Source organism: Fukomys damarensis, unplaced genomic scaffold, assembly GCF_012274545.1.
Source record: "Fukomys damarensis isolate Sample0158 unplaced genomic scaffold, DMR_v1.0_HiC HiC_scaffold_5, whole genome shotgun sequence".
Lineage (NCBI taxonomy): Eukaryota > Metazoa > Chordata > Mammalia > Rodentia > Bathyergidae > Fukomys > Fukomys damarensis.
Window position 1 is genome coordinate 83,815,015 of NW_022900917.1, and position 20,291 is coordinate 83,835,305.

General features: G+C 50.5%; 1 pseudogene; it reads right to left on the minus strand.

Annotated features, from left to right (window-relative positions):
* Positions 1–6,981: 6,981 nt before the first annotated feature.
* Positions 6,982–15,886, minus strand: LOC104872902 (annotated as a pseudogene).
* Positions 15,887–20,291: the final 4,405 nt, after the last annotated feature.

The window sequence follows — 20,291 nt, forward strand, 5'->3', positions numbered from 1 at the left end:
TGTTTGTTTGTTTGATACCGGGGATCAAACTCGGGGTCCTTGTGCTTGTGAGGCAAGCAGCAGAACCACGGAGCCAAATCCCTGGCTCTCAGGGACATCTATTTCCCACTGCTCCTACCCTCACAATGCTCTTCCTCTCCCCATGCCCTTGGGAGCTCCCGTAGCACTCACAGTACTTCCTCTGAGAGTTGGGACACACCAGCTTCCTGGAGGAGTCTCAGCCAGACTGTAGATGTGGAGGCCTTCAGCAAGTTCCAGGAAAGGACTACATGGTGTGGTCTGTAGTGGCTTTGTCCCTCTCGGCCCCAGCCCCAGGTAGATGTCATCACTGGGAGGCTCTGCCCTTCCAGAGATACATAGCCATTAAGATTCTGTCTCTCTGCCCTGCTTCCTCCTCCCCATCTCCTTTCACATTCACAAATATGCTCCTGGTCAGAGAAAGGCCCAAGAAGGAGTTGGGCCTTGGGGGCTCTGAGACCCATTAGGTCTGCAGGTATGGGCCATTCTGGGATTTCACCAACCACACTTCAGACAGACTTTCTCTAAAACTTATCTGTTATCTTGGGAGCTGGGAGGAGATGTGGGGAGCACGGTGATACCAGCCCTAAAGAGAAATGGGAACATCTGAGTCTCCCTGCCTGCCCTGTTGGCTTGTCTGCCATGAGCACCATGCCTCTTACTTAGAGCAGGCGAGCTCTTCACATGGGGTACGGTGAGGCTAAGGGCCGAGCTCATTCCTCCAGCCTCAGGCAGCAGCTACATTTGAGGCTGAAATAGTCTAGCTTGGCCTAGTGCCCTCTTTGGTGCTCAATCCAGGGCAGAGATGAGGGTGTTTACCCAGGAGTTTGTGCATGATGGCAAACATCTCTGGGTGTGGGTACAACCCCAGGGAAGGGAGGAAGCTCCCAGGACCCTGCCAGGGAGTTCATTACCACAGGCCTGGGCTTAAGGGATGGAGATATGTGCTGTTATGCAAGAGGTGTAAGGGCAGGTCCTTGCGGGAACAGAGACATCGGTAACCAGGATAAAGGAGCAGTCCAGAATGAGACCCCAGGTCTGATGAGCCGCTGGCCCAAAGGACCCTGCCAAGCCCCACCTTCATTTGGAACTCCCCACTGGCCCTCCCTGTGGGTCTAACCACAAGGCTGGCCCCCTGGGGTTCTAGCTTGAATCTTATCCCAAGTACCTTTGAATTCTGGCTGCCTCATTCTCCACTCAGGTATCCCTGGGGCATTCAGAAGTTGCTGCTCCAACCTGTTCATGCCCTGCCCCGCCTGTTCCCAAACCGCTTCTCCTAAACCAGCCTCAGCAGGGATATGTGTGTGTGGGGTGGGGGGTGCTGCAAACACTTCCCTGGCCCCTTTTCCTCCGCTTCCCATCCAGCCCCTTCTTTACTGGCTGAGGGCTGTGACTGCTTCCTCCAGCCCCACCAGGTCTGCCTTGTCCTTCACTCCTTTTCCAGAGGGGTGGCCTTGGCTCTAGACTTAACTGGTTGGAGTCCCTCCCTTGCTGACCAAGCACTCTTAGGGCCAAACAAACCCAGTCTCCTCATCCTGCCAGGACCCCTGCCTGGACCAACCATGCTCCCCTCCTCACATGGCCATGTTCACTGCCCCATCACAGGTGGTCAAAACTCTCCTGGCTCCCATGAGTGGCCACGGTCCCTCTGCTTTCAAGGTGTAGTCTCCTCACAGTCTCTTTAGTGTTTTCCTTCCTCCGGTTCTTTGCCTGTGCTGTGCCTGTTCTCAGAGCCCCTGGATCTCAGCCACACATTCATTCCCCCAGCCCTATCCTTCCAACCATCATGCTATGCATTAGCATGGATCTGCTGCTTTGCTTGCTCTGGCTCTTGATCCTGCAAAAAAGGCAGGGAGTGTGCCTGCAGCCACTATGGCAGCCAAAAGCCCCATAAGACCTGGTATGTGAGGTGCCGACTCCACACCAGTGGTGTTAACTTTATGCCTGAGGGAAGCTCTGGGGAGTGCAGAGAGCTCAGACTCCCTACACCACTTTTCTAGCCCTCTCTAAGGCCCCCCTACCCACCTCTGAGGTGCAAGGTCTTGTGCCCCCTCAGGGTGATCAAGGACCAGAGAATCACCCCAGACTCCTCTGGCTGAGCACACTTGCAGCTTTATTCTTCTCTCCAGATAACCTGGTGAGAGGGCTAGCTTACGGCACTTTCAGGGAGGTAGAACTGTCCTCCATGCTCAGTGAGAATGGATACCCTCCAGCTGCAATGCCTGATACTATTGCCCAATACAATGCCCAAAGTGAGCTGCTCTACCCCATAGTGAGCAGCCAAAGGACCATTTAAAAAGCTTAGCTTCGTGGGGGCAGGGTCTGTATGGGGGACTCTGACCAGAGGCCTTGGGAATGGGAACCCCTGGGAAGCAGGTCTGTGATGGGTTGGTGCACTGACCAGCTGGTGGGTGGAAAATATGACAGAAAGGTGGAATAAGTGATTAAACATAATAAGAGGATGAGTGAGTGGACAGATAAATGGATGGATGGATGGATGGGTAAAAATTGGATAGATGGATGAGTGGATGGATAGGTGGATGGATTATGAATGGATGAGTGGATTGATAAGAGGAGAGGTATGGATAGATGAGTGGGTAGGTGAGGTGAAGACAGGGGTAGTACGAAGAGCTCGAGGAATCCAATGCCCAAAACTCTCAGTCATATCCTTTATATCAGGCACAAGAGGCCAAGGGGCCAGATTGATACAGGATGTGTGTGGAATCACTTCAGTAATAATGGAAAATAAAACTGAGGCAACAGCAGGAATTTATAGCCAAAAGCTTTAACTATGAAAGAAGAGAGAATGGAGAAGGGACTTCTACCTTTTAAAGGCATTGCTGGGTTGAGCTAGATCTAGTTGTTTTCCACCGGATCACCAATATGGCACTTGTGAGTTTTCCTTGTGTTTTAGGGGATTTCCTCCTGGTATAAGATGTGGATTAATATTCAGTAAGGAGAGGGCACATTCCATTCACTGTTAGCAAGGGAGGATGGGAAGGACATGTCTTCTTTAGTGGGTAACAAGTTATGGATTAAGACCTGAGAATCCCCTCATCTCTTGTCCCTGTTCTTCGTTATGGCTATGTGCACAAGATCCTGCCAAGCAGGGCTGGAGGGTGTAGGAACTCCAGGCCGGAGTCTCTCAGTTCTCAGCCTGGGAAATGAGAGTAGAGGATGCTATGGGGAACTGGGGGACTCTTCTCATTCCAGGATGGCCTGGGGCCCCTAGGACACCGCTGGGAGGGGTGGGTCTTGGAGAGGCATACCCTTCTCTGGTGTCCTTTGTTGGGAGTTCTCTGAGGCAGGGAGAGCTACCCTTGTGGGGAAGGAGGCCCAGGGGCTTCTGCCCTTCATCTCTCCCTAGGATGGCCTGGGAGAAGTGGGGCAGGGGAATGACAGTCAGAACTTGGACCCTCCTCTGGGACTGGGTAGGGGTGAAGGGAGTTGCTCTGCCTGTGCACAGATGCCTGCTCAGAGGGATGGGAGACGCAGATTCTGGCCTTCAGCAGGCCACTTGGAGCAGTGCCCACAGCAGGCTGGCAGAGGTGCTGGCCCAGAGGGCCCCAAGGCTGAATGTTAGGCCTGAAGCTGCACTGTTGCACCGGGTATTCTGGCAGCATGAAACGGAGAGGGCACGGCCATCCGAGGACACAGTGCTGTTGGGGCAGGTTGGGGCACAAGACTTCATGACCAGCATGCCTCCAGGGTTGGCTGTAGAGAGAAAAAAGAGGATCCATGGTGTTATGAGCCACAGGCCCCATGGCCCCCACCACCCACCGGGCCCTTAAGAAGCCCCACAGCTGAGGCCATGGGTGTGATAAGCACAGCCTGCTTTGGGGAGTCCTGGGACCTCGAATGCCGGTAAGAGTTTGAAGTGGGGGTTTTCTATGGGTGATCACAGGGTAACTGTGGGGTCTTGTCTTCCTCTCTGAAAATGCTCTTTCGAAATGATACAGTGGCTTCTTCCTCCCCCAGTGTCCCGGAGCTAGCTCTCTTCTCTTCTCCTCTGAGGATAGACCTGGATCCCTTCTCATCCCTTGCCCCTTCTGTGACTGGTAGGGAGGGATGCTGAGACAACATAACCTCCGCAGTTGCCTTTAGACCTCAAGTCCCACCAGGAAAAATGGAGGCAGGTCTTACATGGGCCCTGGGGAGCCAGAGTGGGTGGCTGTGCTGCAAGGTCTTGGACAGTGCCCCATCTCTAGAAGGGGGACACTTGAGTGTGCACACACATATCAGGGGCAAGGAGGCTGCGGGAATGATGGCAGCTGCTTTTTCTTAGCCTGCTCTGTGCAGAACATTCAGGGACCTGTCCTGGGGCTCTTGTCTGCATCTGGCCCAGGAAACATGGGATGGGGGTGGATGCAGAATTCTATCTTGAGATGCTTTATCTCTCTATGTCTGTTTCTCTGTCTGGAAATGCAGATAACAGTAAAGCCACCTTCTGCCCTTGTTTGGGAATTAAATGAGTAAATTCCAGGGTAGTGTTGAGAGCAGCAGTGGCACATGGTGGCCATGGAGTACACATTAGTCATTAGCAGAGCATAGCTAGTAGTAGAGCTGAGTAGGTCAGTCATGCCTTTTCCCACCCTTTCAATGCTGAGGAATGGAGCTGCCAGGTCTGGTAAGCTGGACCTGGACAGTGAGAATACACTTGTGGCTATGAGGCTGAGTCACTGCCAGGAAGTGGCTCTGATTGGGTACCTGATAATGGCACTTCTTTACATCTTGCTCAGCTGAAGCTTTTAATTGAACACCATGGTTAATAGGTGCACTTGCCTAGTTTTAAGTTGTTTTTCTGGACAAGATCAAAGAGGAGGTAGCATTCGTAGCCCTTTTCTGAGAAATCACTTATGGAGCTATGGATAGGATAGCACCCTCACCAGCACTTATGAGCTGAGGGTTTGCAGAGAAGAGGCCCTGGTTCCAGTCAGAGCTGGCCTGGAGCTCACATGGTGAGGGCCTCTTAGAAGTGGGGCTCCTGAACCAGCTGTGGGAGATTGGAGACAGAAGGTGACCTGTCCTTACCTATCACTCACCTCCTGGGCCTGGCCTGGTGAATCAGTAGCAGACACTGACACCATCCCTCTACTTTTCCTTCTCCCCAACCTCAGGGGCCAGGGTGCATCTGTTTTGCCCACATACATATTATGGAGGCCAACGATCTCCTGGGGTCACCTGTATGTCATAGAGACACTAGTAGATTGCTTCTCTCTACCCATGCTGGATCGTCCTGCCAGCAGGTCTTGTCCCTACCCCCATGCGGCTCCAGGGTGCCTCCTACTGCCCCTCTGTGGGGCACCCCTACCTGTCAGCCTCTAGTACCTCTATAACCACATGGTTTTTGTAGGCTGTGGCCTCTGAGGCCCTTAAAGGACAGGGATGACCCTACATATCTCCATCTTCCCAGGTCCAGCAGACACTCGGGAAGATGGGTGAACAAGCAATAGCCAGACAGACATATGCTCAGTGAGGGGTCAAGAGGAAGAGGTTCAAGAATGGAGCCCAGACTCCTGGGGAGACTGAGAGAAGCCTCCACCCTTGGGATGGCACCATGAGCCATCAAGAATTCTGGCCCTGTATGGGTATGAGAGCTGAGGCTTCAGGAGAGGAGCCCTCAGGGGTCCTTGGGTATCCTGGGGACCACTGTGGAAGACTGTCCCTTACTCACCTCCCAGGTTTATTCTCAGAACCCTCTGCTTGGTGGTTTGTTGCTTTTTGTACCCCGCTGAAACCCTGCAGGGCAAAATCCTATCTTCCCAGACTCTGCCTTGTGCAGGCCGGAGAGGCTGGGCCATGAACCCCCCTACCTGTTCACAGGACCAAGAGCAGTTCCTAGCAGTGCCAACCATGCATCTGGGTGCCACCATGGAGGGTTGATTATGCCCTAGTCTCCAGGTGTGGTAGAGCAGGAGTCTTTGGGCAAGTAGACTACTCTACTTGGAGGGAGGATCTTAGAGGCAGTGGGTGAAAACATGATGCTCCCTCTCAGAATCACTGAACTGAGAGAGGCATGAAGGGGAGCTGAAGCTGGGCAGGGGCTGTATGGGGTCTGGACCCTGCTATATGTTTGGGATGCCCCTACAGAACACTGCATCTGTAAAACGGAAATGACTTCCAGTCTGAGCTTGTCCGGCCTCTGTGGGAAACTGACCCAAGCTACACAGTGAGGCTGCCTGACTGCCCTGCCTGGGGGAGCCTGGTGGGAGGTACCCCATAATCACAACAGCTGCATTTATTGGGAGTCAGGCATCATCCCAGTAGTGGTAACAAGGTGCAAGAAAAAAGGACCCCTGACTTCTTCCCAAACGCAGGGATGATGTTGCCTGCCCTAGGTCCCCATCTGCCATGTCAGCTACCTTCTTAGGTGTGTGGGGACTCCGCAATTGGGGGTTCCACCTGGTCCCATTGTATCTTCCTGGTCACCCTTCACCCTGCCCAGTTTTGTCTTCTGCAGCTGGCTCAAGCCTTGCCATACTCAGGGTACTTTTTATCTCCTGCCCCACTCAGGGTCATCCATGTGGGTCCCCAGGGCTACTAAAGGGCTCTGCTGGAACTCCTGTCACTGTCACCATCTTGGCCTGACCTGTAAGCCTGGGGGGGTGCAAGGTTGGGTATTGGTCAGAGGGCCTTCTTATTGAGTCTGGACCACATGACATGGCAGAGTTCCAGGCTCTTGAAGAGGGCACTCAAGAGTGGAGGTTATGGGTGGCTGCTGCTTGTTTGAGACAGGGAGCTGGGGAGATCCAGGCTCTGGCACTGGCTGGGGGTGGGTAGCATCTCCCAGACTGCAATATACATACAACTGCACAATCTTTTAATTTAACTGTGAACTAGAGGGTAGTGGTGCCTCTGAGGTCTGCCCTAGGGTGGGGCAGGGTCACTGTGGGCTTCTGGCTGGTATGGAGGGTGGTAAGGGGCAGAGATGGGGCTGGGAGCGTCTCTGTGCAGTGCTGGTGGTCAGGACAAGTGGCAGTGGCCCAGATACTCACTCGCCCGTGTGATCACACAGTACTTGTCCGTCGGGGCACACTCCACTAGAGACTCGCAGTTCACATGGCCGCAGCACACATGGCAGTGTAGGGCCTGGGCTAAGGGAAAGCACAGGCCATCAATCTGGGCTGGGGTTGTGGCAAAACACCCAGCCACCTGCCTAGTGGTCTGCTCAAGGTTACCCTCTCTAAGCCTCTTCCTCTCTCATCGAGGGGAGCCTAGAGGAGCCGAGGGGCTAAAGACTTTGTGGTAGGTATTCTAACATGTTCTCCCTTCTATCCCCCCTGGCTAGGTGCCAGGATGTCTGAGAGACAAGCAGACATGGGGTATATTTGGCAGGCTACTCTCAGGCTGGGCTCACCACCTTTCCTGCTTATGGATTCCCTAGCCCTTATGAACTCATATACACATCTGTCTCCCTGCCCTGTGGCTACTTCTGGAGAGGGGACTGGGAACCCTAGAGAATGTAGTAGAGCCATGTCAGCTAAACCAGTGAGAGACCAAACAAATAGATAGATGGATGGGTGGATGAATAGATAGAAGGATGGAAGAATGGATGGATTGGCAGACGGATGGATGGATGAATGTGCAGATGAATGGATAAGTGGATGGGTGAATGAGTGCATGGGTAGAGAGATGTATGGAGGGCTAAATGGATGGGTGGGTGGATGGATGGGTTGGTGAATAGTAGATAAGTAGAGAGATGGAAGGATGGATGAGTGGGTGTGTGGATGGGTGGAGGATGAGTAAGTGGTAGGTGGATAGGTGGGTGAGTAGATATATAGGTGGATTGGTGGATGGATAGATGGATGAGTAGGTAGACTGACGGGTGAAAGGATGGCTGGGTGGAGGGAATAATGAGGAGGTTGGTGGGTAGATGGGTGAGTAGATGGATAGAGAGTAGATAGATAAATGGATGGTACATGAATGGATGGGTGGGAGAGTGGATGGGTGAATGAATGGATAGTTGAATTACTATATTAGTTTGATGGAGAGGTGGATGGTGGAAGGCAGAAACATAAGGCAGCAAGATTTAATATACTTGATCTTAGCCAAAAGGCCGAGAAGCAATTAGCAGGATTTACTATAGAGAAGGCTGACTTCAGAGATGATCTAGGTTCCAGTTTTGTTATTCCCTTACTCCTCCTTCTCTGAGCCAAGATGTCCCCATGTATGAGGTGGGAATAGTAACATTCTTGATCTTCTCAAGATGAATGATATAATGTATAATGTGCATGACTCCTGGCCCCTTCTTCCTTAAGAGGAGGACTTGAGGCATTTCCAGCTCTGAAATGGTTGCCTGGAAGCCAGAGGCAGGTGGGTTGCCTGACTAGAGTAGGCTGACTCTGAGAACTTTGATCCCAGTAGGTGCTTACAGCTGATAAGTTAAAGGGAAATAATAGCCCAGGCCTTGTGCCCCATCCACCAAAGGCATGCTGGTGACCCCCACATTGGGCTGAATGCAGAGGTCACAGCAAAAGGTACCAGTCCAGGCTGCTACTGGGAGAGAGCTAGGCAGGTTCTGGAGATGGCTGACCCCAGATGCTATGTGCTCAGCCCTAGCCTTCCAACTACAGGGAGTACGACAAGGTGCCCCTTGAGAGAACATAGGCTGCCTGAGTGTGGCTGACCCACGGACAGTGATGTTTCCATGAGCGGGACGGAGCAGAGGGTATAATGATTACTCTGGAAGTACCCAGTAAGGGTACTTGCTTTTGATAGAAGGCAGGGTGACTCTGGAAGTCTTCTATGGGGAAGATATGAAGTGTGAGGCACTGCAGAGCCAAAGTAAGCTTTTTTCGGTTGCAAGGAACCAGAGCTGGGATTGGGAATGTTAAGGGTTAGGAAGCCAGGTATCCTGTCCTGGTATGGAGGCTGCTGCTAGATTTAGGATGCATGTTCTGTGAGCTGTGTCCTGTAGAACATACTGAAGGAGGATTCCTATAGGGGGTTTCCCACAAAGTATCCCGTTTGAGGTATCCTGTCAGAGTGTCATGTCTCAGTACCCTGTAGTGGTGTCCTGCAGGTGTGTCCTGTGCAAGTATCCTAGGCAACAGACACCTGCTCTGATCTCAGAGGTTCATCTGTGGAATGAGATGACCTCACTTTCTGCACATGGGTTTGCTGGGGCCCCAGCCTCCATTTCCCCTGACTGAAGAGTGTGGAGGATTGTTGTTGATCTGAGGGCTGCAGGTGGTCAGGCTCAGACTAGCACAGTTCCCCTTTCTAGGCTGAGCACCAGGTCATGGTTCTGGAATCCCAAGAAAAGGACCTCTATGTTGGGGGTGGCTCCTAGCCATTTTTGCTGCCCATCTGTCAGTCTTACTGAGGTCAAGGAGATGGTTCTAGGTTGCTCTATAAAGACTCACAGAACCTGTTTCCCTGCATGGATCTCCATGATTCCCTGACTTGGTGCTGGTAAGGATTCCCGGGCTAACACTAGTTACATCCTCAAGCAGTGGCCAGTCCCCATGAGTGCTCTGTAGTACAAGCACTGTACAATCACCCTCCTAGGAAAGCTGAGCCCTGGAGGACAAAGATGTCCCAGCAAGTGTCCTCACCTTCTGACACAGCCTTCCTGGCCCCTTCTCTCCTGAACCTGTACCCACACCCCAGGGCAGGTGAGACCAGTGGAGTGCCCTGGCCTAGGATCCCTCAGTACAGTCCTCTTTGTGCTCTCTCATAAGTAGTGTCCCTAGGCCAAACTTGACCACTCCCTGTCCTCTGTGGCTAGCTTTGGACTTTTGCCTAATATTGCTTAATCTGTCTCTCCAGCTACCCACTGTGAGCCTCCCTCCTACTATAGTGCCTTCTAAAGCCCCCTCTCTCTCCTCTCTCCTCCTCTTCTTGACCCTCTCACCCCACGCTCAAAAGAAGTTGATGGGGCTAATTATCCTCAGATGATAATTATTCAGCTGATAATCACAAGCTATAGCGCATCACCTCTCACCCCTGGCCTCATTTCTGTTCCCAAACCAGGTCACTGGGATTAGTGCAGAGTGGGCTGGAAAGAGGGAGAGCCACTTGTCCTGTCCTGCCTAGGACTTTCCATTTTAGCACTAAGTCCTGGACCCTAGGAATTTTTTATCCTGAGAAGAGGAGGCAGTAGGCCCCCTAAATGAATTCCAGGTCTCAGCAGTTCCACTCCTAATGTCTCAGACATAGAGATTTGTTTTATTTATTTATTATTATTCTTTTAGTGCTGAGGATTGAACTCAGGACCTTGCACTTTCCGGGAGCTACATCCCCAACCCTCTCCTATGAAGTTTTCCCTCCACAAGAGCCAGAAAGATACAAGACACCTTGTTCAAATGAAAGGGGCCCCCAAGTATGGGTGGGCAAGGAGCCATGTAAGAGGCCTCCCTCTCCCTCCCTACAGCCCCCACCTCAGGCTCGTACCCTAGATGGCATCAGCTTCCTTGGACCAAGGAAGACATGCTAGTGCCCAGTCCTGGGAAGGCCTGCCCGCCGCACCCCTGCAGCAACCTTACCCAGAGCAGTACACACAGCAGCTAGAAACAGCAGCACCAGGAGAAGCCTCATCGTGGATGTCCACTGGCAACTGGGGAGCTGCCAGAACAAGAGCACCTTTATACAGCTGCCAGGCAGCTGAGGTCAGACCAGGTAATTTGGCTGAAGATGAGCTTGGGATAGTAGGGCTGTGACTCATCCCCAGGGGCCTCGGGCCTCTCAGGAGGTCCCCCATAGGAGGCCCCCATCTGTTCCTTGGTCCTGGGCCAGTGGCCTCCCCTTCTTGTACTTAACAAGAGGCCCTCGGTGGGCTGGGGAGAAGGAAGGCATCTTCCCTGCCCTGAGGGTCAGAGGGAACCAACCCTGCTAGAGCTCTTCTGAGATGCACAGTCTGCCCCCTCTGCCTTCTCCCAGGCAGGCAGGGAGGAGCCAAATCCATTTTAATGGGGGAAATGGAAGCACTGTGGGCTGAAATCTGGCCTTCAGTCAATGCTCCTTCGTCTTCAGCATACACAGTCACCTGGAGACCTGGTTACACTTCTGATTCTGACTTGGAGGGCCAGGCAGGGTTGATCTCTGCATTCTTGGGAGCCCCTGGAGCTCACTGTGCTGCTGGCCTAGAGCCTGGGATAGAACCCTGCTGTTCACACAGGACACAGGAAATGGCTAATACTCCCATTGATCGCTCAAGTCTTGCTGGGGTCTCAGAGGCTTGGGGGCAAGGGCAAATGCCTCCTGGTTCATCCTTCCCCCTCTCCAATGGCTCCCTGTCCCCAGGCCTCCCTGGTCTCCTTTCGCTGCCCTCCTGATCCCCGTTTCCCTCTGGAGGCTCTTCTCTCAGTCCCTTGTGCAGACGTCTAGCATCCACCCAGTGCAATGATGTTTCTCTAGAACTCTTATCCCCATGCCATGGCCTGTACCCAAGAAGAGTTTAAACCCCTTTGCAGACTCCCTGGAGGACCTACGATGGAGCTGGGACAGGATCTACAGGGTTAGCTCTGGGACTTGGGAGCTCTGCCTTCCAGAACTAAGGCTGAGAGTCCAGATCCAGATTCACACCAGGTGCTTCTAGGGAGTGGATAGTATACTCATCAGCAACATTTTATTTTTACTGTTTCTTTGATTCTTTTAGGACTTGCACAGTTATGGACATATGCTGTACAAACCCCTATTTGCCTTAGACCACAGATGACAAGGAAGGGGCCACAGTCATCAAGACCCCAACAGAGGGTACTGTGAAGAGCTACCAGGAACTGGGATCTGGTCACTTTCCTAAAAATGGGGCGCTCGTGAGTGGATGGACAGGGTCTGGCTGGGCAACCCTAGGTACTGCACCGTATGCACTCTGCTCACCCTGTTTATCCACTCTGCCCACTCTGGTTGCCTCTGAGTTTGGAGCCCCCTGACTGCAGATGTGATGGCAAGTGAGCCCTGCCAGCCCTGGCTAGTTTCCCAAGACTCCTGCTATGCCCAGCTAGAGCTGGCTTGGGACAATGACTGGACTGGAACCAGGGCATCTTTCCAGGTACCACCCCAGCCCTCGGCTCAGGCCTGAGAGTTTCCTCAGGGCAGGTGTGATGGTCAGAATGGATCCTGGGGATAGTTTCAGAAGGAAGAAAAAGAGACCTCAACCAGGCCCCCAGGCTTGGCATCTCCTGCTGGAGGGCAGGAGCCATTACCCTGGGAATGGGAGGCATCTTCAAGCTGCCATTGCCACTTTGGATGGTGGGACTATGATATACCTCCCTCCTCTTCCCTCACCAGACCCAGACCCGCTTCTCATCCTTCCCTTTCCAACACCCAAGTAGCCTTCCATAGGGCTCTGTGAGTGTGAGTATTCGGGGAGGTGGTGGGAGGGAACAAGAGACTCTGGAGCTGGGGTCCCTCTGCCCTAGGCAGCGATCTTCTAAGGGCTGTGCTGGAGATCCTTGACACGGGTGGGGGTACAGGAGCTTGGAGTGTGTGTGGTAGGACCCATATTAAAGGAAATAATCACAGATGACAGAAAGGACCACGTGGCAGTCTAGCTGTGACAGAGGCCAGTGGCCATTTCCTGAAGAAGGTGCTAGGAAGGTGGTGTTGGGAAGCATGAAAAGAATCTTGGAAATGAGGACGACATATCAGGGTGAGCCAGGGCCTGATGTCGATGCTCCAAAAACAAACCTAATACTGGCAAAGTCACTGGATTTTACTCCATTCTGTGTCCTCAGGGGTCTGCATGACCCCTCTGAGAGGGAATTGAGAAGTGCTGGACTCACTGACTTTCAAAGAGCCTTTTAGGGACAAAGGGTCTGCAGCCCCTATGGGATGGTGGTGCTGTGCTGGTCCTCAAGGGAAGGGAAAGCTGAAGGCGGGAACTGCCAGGGCCAGGCTAGGGTGTGCAGAGGCCGTGGCCTGGCTGTGACCACCCCTCATCCACATAATCAGCTATCAGAAATGTACTTTCATAAGCTGGGTATGTGCCAGTTACAGCTTAGACTCTCTTGATGCCATAGTTAACTCAGCCTCTTCAGCTTGGCATCAGATCCACTCCCAGAGCACCAGCAGGAAACAGGGCTTGGAGACCCAGAGATGTGAGATGTGTAGGGCTGGTGAAGGAGTTAGGCATGGGTGAGGCGCGCACTGCCAGGCATCTAGCTGGATGCCAATCAGAGCCCACCACTGGGAAGGACCCCAGAGGCAGTTAGGAGTCCTAGAGACAGGGCCTGCTCCTGTTCTGCCCCTGTGGAGGCTCTGCCGCCCCCCAGCTCCTCTGAGTCCTGTCCCTTCTGTGCTGGGGGCTGCGGCAGGAAGCACGGGCAGGAGATGCACCTGTACGATCCTGCTGGAGAGGGCAGAGTGACATCCCAGTCACTGCCCACATCTGCTGAGGCTGGTGCAGGACCCATCCTTGGGTGCTCAGTCCCCTTATAAAGATGCTACAGTATTTGCATGTGACCTGTGCACATCTTCCTGTATACTTGGAGCCATCGCTCCATTACTACAGTACCTAATAGAGGGAACAGTTAACAGCATGTATTTTTTAGGGAATAATGAGAACAAAAGTCAGCGCATGTAAGTTCAGATGCATTTTTCCCAAATATTTTTGATCCAAGGTTTGTGGGCAGAACCCATAGAGAAAGGGCTGAACATACTTTTCTATTATTTTTAATTTTTTTTTGTACCGGGGATCAAACTCGGACCTTGTGCTTGTGAGTCAGGTGGTGGCACCACTGAGCTAAATCCCTGGCCTTATTTTTTTTTTTTTTTCAGTTGGTTTATATTTTACTCTAACGTTGTTTGAATAGGAGCAAAATAAAAATACATACACAGATGCCGTAGTGAATCAGCTGTGGGTTCCCGTACGTCAGGGTTGGTGTTGTTTCTCTCTTGCTTCAGTAGCTCCCTCACGGTCTCCATCTCTGCAGAAGTGAACTTGGGAGTCAGAGCCACACCACACTGTCATAATCAAAGTCTTCATCAAGTGCAAAGGGCTGAACTCCGAGTATCTCTTCCTTTTTTTTTTGTTCTTTTCCTTTTATAGTGGGTGTCGGCTTCCCTTCAGCCGAATGAGACTAGTACACGGGAGGAATGAAAGAAGGAACACTGCTGCTTATGTCCTTTTCCACTTCCCCGGCGAGCAGCAGCAAATCTTTGCTCATCTGGGGCTTCATTTCTTCATCTGCATCCGTATCTTCTAAATCTAGGAAACTGTCCACCTTTGCACTTCCTGGCCAGTTCAGATCACCTGGAAAGGAACTGCCAATCTTTTGGCCTTCATCCAACATTGTCTGTTCTTCATTTTTTCTCATTGAGTTTATTGGTACATTTTAGGTATACAGTACAGTTACATTCATTATTGGGATCTTGTACCTTTACATGACAGGTCTTGGTTCTCATTTTTTCCCCTTGTCCCTGCACTCCCTTCACCCACTCCTCCCCTCCCCATTTACGAAAGACTTTATTTCCATTCTTTCATTTTGTCATATTTTTTTCTTTTTCATTATTACCTTTCCCCTACCTTGCCCACTTTCCCAACACCTTTAGCCCTTTTCTTCCTATTTCACATTGTCAATTACACCATTAGGATCTTATGTACTATTATAGTTTTTCACACCAGAGAAACTATTCATCATTTATACATGTATGACTTATTTATTTCACTTAGGAGTATATCCTCAATATGTATCCATTTTCCTATGAATGAATCTAATTTCTCATTCTTTATGGCTGAGTAGTATTCCATTTTATAGAAAAACCACATCTTCTTTATCCAGTCTCCAACTGATGGGCAAAAGGGCTGTTTCCAAGTTTTACAAGCTATTACAAACCATGCCACTATAAACTTAGGTGGACATATATCACTGTGATATGATTCTTTTAATTCTTTTGGAAAGATACCCAGCAGAGGGATGGCTGGGTCAAATGGAGCCTCTAGTCTCAGCTCTTTGAGGTATCTCCATATTGATTTCCATAGTGGCTGCAGCAGTCTGCACTCCCACCAACAATGGAGAAGGGTTCCTTTCTCCCCACGACCCCACCAACATTTGTTACTGTTTGATTTCTTGATAGCAGCCATTCTTTGTGAGGTGAGGTGGAATCTCAGTGTTGTTTTCATCTGCATCTCTCATATGACCAATGATGTGTAACATTTTTTCATATATTTATTTGCTGCTTTTACTTCTTTGTCTGAGAAATGTTCATTTCAGATGCCCATTTTTGAATCAGGTCTTTATATTTGGGGGGCTGATTGTTCTGAGTTCTTTATATATTCTAGGTAAGAGTCCTTTGTCTGAGGAGAAGCTGCTAAAATATTTTTCCCACATTTAGGCTGTCTCTTTGTTCTGTTGATGGTTTCTTTTGCAGTGCAGAAGCTTTTTCATAAGACGAGATCCCAGTTGTTGATTCTGCGAGTTCCTGTGCTACTGAGGATTTGTTCATAAAATCTTTTCCTATGCCAATGTCTTCAAGAGTTCTGCCTAACTTATCTTCCAGTAAGTTTAGTGTTTCTTTTTTAATATTTAGATCTTTAATCCACTTGGATTTTAGTTTAGTGCATGGTGAAAGATAAGGGTCTAGTTTTAATCTTTGGCAGGTTGAAATTCAGTTTTTCTAACACCATTTATTGAAGAGACTATTTTGCCTCCTGTGAGGATGGTCAGTGTTCTTCTTCTAAACACTCTGATGAAGTACGAAGAGAAGCAGATGCTTTTATAAGATTTCGGTCCTGTGGTTCACTTTTATGAGTAAATTCAACTGAAATAAATGTGTTCCCTGAAGCATCTGGCCCAAATGCTCCCCTTTCTGTCATGTTATCCTCTCTTGAAAGACGAGTGAAAGTGCTCAGAAATTCTTCACAGGTCTGCTCATGAGAGTTAATAAACGTATCCAAGACTTCTTCCATGAATTGACCTCCACGCATTACACCCAATCTCACAATCAGGGCAGGCACTCCCATTCACGAAGCCGTTTTATCTCCCATGACCCAGAGGTCTGCGCCTCAGCTCACATCTAGTCACTTTTGGGGTCCTTATTCAGAGAGCCATCCTAGAAGTCTCCCCTTCTGGAACAAGAAAAACAATGATCATGCCTGCCCTATTTTTGACTTTTTGTGTTTTGAAGTACTTGAGATTGAGCCCAAGGGGCACTATACCACTGGATACATGCCTAGCCTTTTTAATTTTTTATTTTGAGACAGGGTCTCTCATTGTGTTGTCCAGGCTGGCTTTGAACTTTGGATCCTCCTGACTCAGTCTCCCATTTAGCTGGCATTACAGGTGTGCACCACTATGTCCAGCTATACTTCATCAATCACAGCTCAGGGCCCCGGTGGTCCCCCTACTTCTCCACCTGCTGAGTTCTCATGACTCCCCAAGACTTCCTGGCACCCCTAGTGCCCACTGGGTCCCCTCCCAGCTATAGGTGGCAGTGAATGAGGTGAGAGTGGCCCTGATCAGTGTGAGTTTGTCCAACTAGAGAGGAGCCTGGATGTTCAGGCAATGCAAACTCGTTGCTCGTTCCTCATGAGGGAAACCGAATGGTTGAGAGTGAAGGAGGACTTGAACCAGGACTTGAACTCAGGCCCCTCAACTAGCAGGCAGGGGTTGGAAAAGGGTTGTGTCTGGGACTGGGACAGCTGGGCCTGATGGCTCCTGTGCCCAGTGGATGACCCCTGTGCTGGGAGAGCAGCATAGCCTAGGAATCCAGTGGAGTCAGTCAGGAGAGACAAGGACACAGCCACAAACTTGGACTGGTGCCTACACCGTGGGATGCTGGGCCTGCCCCCACCTCACCAGCCTACACTTGTCACTGTACACAGTCCTTCGACTGTGCTAACAATACTGACTACCACCAGAGGACGCTGTGGGTTTGGATTTACAGACTGGATAGGTGGGCCCAAAGTCTGGCCAAGTAGCTTGGCTCTGAGGATCTGTAAGGAAAGGATGAGGGATCCTTGGGAAAATGTTGATTCTAAGGAAGGGAGAAGGCCACTATGCCATGAGCTAGAAGTGCCTTTTACTAAAAGTCCTTTATTCAGATCTAATTCACGCTCACACAACTCAGCCGTTTACAGGGTGCAGTTCAGTCCTTTTTCACATATTCTCAGAGATGTGCAGCCATGGAATTTTTCATTACTCCCCAAAGAAACCTTGCCCTGTTAACAGTCACTCCCCACGGCCCTCCCTTCAGCCCCTGGAAGCTACTAATGCATCTCTGTCCCTGGGAATGTGCCTGCTCTGGACCTAGAGAAATCCAGTAATGGGAGGCCCCCAGTTCCCCCACATTACCGTGTGTGTCAGAACCGCCTTCCCCGTGATGGAGCAATAGTCCTCCATAAGGGGGGCCACGCTGCGTTTAGCACACTGGGGGTGGGGTGCGCATTTGGGTGGTGGGACACTGTGTAAAATAAGAACATGATAAAAAACAAAACCATCAAACAAACAAAAAAACAACCTCCCCCCAAAAAAAGATGGGATTGCTTAAAGGGATCCATGGCCAGGACTGGGCCAATTTGAGGAGCAAAATAAACAACAGTACTATATTAGATCATAACACGTGTCAAATACCTATGAGTCAATACTGATATAAATAAATGATTGCAGGGGGGTGAGGCACAAATCTTCTGTACATGAGAATTCCAGTAATTTGTGTAGATTATGCAGGCATCTGCCCTCCAGGAAATGGAGCTTAATCCCTTCTCCCTAACTGTGGCTGCCCTTAGGAGCTTCCCTCCCAGGAGGGAAAGCACAGGTGGAGAGGACATCATAGGGAGAAGCCCCGGCATGTTCTGTGTCCTCCACATGATCTGGACCGGTATCCACGTGCCAACTCATAGTGTGCGCCTTTATGGGAGTGATGAGAACGGTGCCTGCCTTCTCTCTGGTCTTCTCAAACACTGACTCACACTAACTGCACTGAGGAGCGTTCTGCAAACTGTGTGTCGGTACCAGCAGCTGTCAAGGTTGTGTAAAACAAGAAAAGCCTGAGCTATGGCTGCAATTGAGAGGAGGCTAGGGACACAGGCTGACCAAGTGCACTGTGGGGTCCCAATGGGGAGCAGAATAAGGATGTTAGGGAAAAACAAAGGAAGTCAGAATAAAGTGTGGAGTTTAGGTGAAAACAACATACCAGTACCATGAATGATTAACCATTAATTAATATTAATCGTTAAGCATCAGTCACTAATTAATTAGTTCATGAAGTCCATTGATTAACATACCTCATACCACAAAGTGCAAGCTTTTGCAGTAAGGGAATCTGGTTGTGGAGAATATGGGAACACTCTTTGCCATCTCTGCAAACTCTGCAAATCAAAAACTATTATAACATAAAAAGTTTATACAAAAAAACATCAATACCCTAGGCGCGTGATTCAGTGGTGGACTTCACATGGCTGGTAGAGTTGCTGGGGGTCAGTCGCAGCTCTTCCTATATCTCAGTGGCTGACCACGGAGTAGCTCTTGCCCTGGCATCCAGAATATCCCATCCAGAGCAGGTTTTGCTGTGCACACAGTGACATAAACTCTCTAGTAGAAGACTGAGAAATGGTTGGTCTCAGGAGATAAAATGACAAGGCAATTAAGCTAAGGCCACAGTTCGTGTCTATCAGTCATTACGGTAAGTTCCTGACTAATGAAGATTCAAGTTGTGAACTTTCACAGGTGTACTATACAAGATTCACTTTGTCGGATACAAATGCATCCAGTTTACCAACGTTCTCCCAGAATGGAACTCATTTTTAAGTTGGGGACTTACTGTATTCCATACTGAGTATTCTGACCTGTAGGCATTCTAGGATCTGGTCACATGCTGAGCCTTGGTCCTGTCACACACTGAGTCCAGGGCGTGCACAGAGCCTTCATGCTGGACACACACTGAATTCTGCTTCTTGTCACATGCTGAGTTTTGGCCTAGGTCCTAGACATGGAAAGATGTCTTTGAACCTTAGAACAGAGCTTGGGAGCTGCTGGTATTCCCCACAAGTGAGGTGACAGCAAGCTGGATAAATAAGGGTGTCCTGGCTTCCCTCTTACCTCTAGTACACTTTGGGTGCACCCAGGACACTTCTTTCCACCCTCCCCCGTGACTAGGGGAGGCTGTAGACAGCCTGTGTCTACAGCCAGGATGCTGGTAGTGAGACAGGACAGGTGAATAAGAGGTCCCCAGCCACTCTGGGATGGGGTTGGGGATAGGCAAACACAGCAACACCATTTTAGGAAACATGGAAAGGGTCACTTTCTCTGAGCTTGTGCCCTTTGCCTCTGTTCTAGCATTGTGTGATGGACTCCAAGATCCTTTGGGTGGAACCTGCCAGTGGAAGTGAGTGCTGCGTTATCCTAATCAGTGTGTGTGTATGTGTGTGGGGAGGACCCTCATCCACTCTCCCTCTGGCATTCCTTGTGGGCAAAGAAAAGTACAGAGGTGGGGTGCAAGCTGAGACGGGAGCACAACCGCTGGTAACCCTACCAGGTGCTCAGGACCCCCTCAACCCTGAGTGGGGTGGACCACACCCCATGCTGCCCCTTCAGACCCCTCATCCTTCAAGGACATTTTTCCTAAAGTGCTCCTGTACCTCAAGTTCTGTCCTGGCACATAGTATGGACCAATGCTAAGCATGCCCTAGGTCCCTCTGCTGGGAGCCATCAGTCTGTCTCCATCCCTTTACATACGTACTCATATGCGCACACACAGTCCACACTTTGCTACGCACATGCAGAACACACAACACACGCATGCATTCACACACCTTGACACAATGCACATTTATGCACTTGCCACACATTCTGACACACACGCTCACACATCTGTACACGAGCACACTTACCTACATACACAAACATGCACTACATTCGCTCCCACACACATACATTAATTACACACTGATACATATATTTGTGCATGAATACATACGGACACATACACACTCAAATACATTCACTGTGTGCACACACACACACACTCATACTGACACGTGGTCTGATTCCCACTTGTGCTTGCACATGCCTGATGTACACATGCCTATGTTCTCTCACTGCCCCTGAGGGTGGCAGGAGCTTGTCCCTCAGAGCCCTGGACAGAGCTCCATGGTTCCCCAGAAGAATGCCCCATAGCTTGAGGCTCTGTCAGGACTGCAGGCTGTGAAGGGGGCTTGAGTGCTCAGGGAGCCATGGATGCCATTGAGAGCTGACCTACACCCTGCCCTATTGAGAGATCCTCTTGGGGACCTCCACTGGCTCATGGCCCCCAATATTTCTGTGGGCTGGGGTCTTCAGGCCTTGACCCTACATCTACTTCTCTCACCTCCCATCTGCTACACACATGGACAC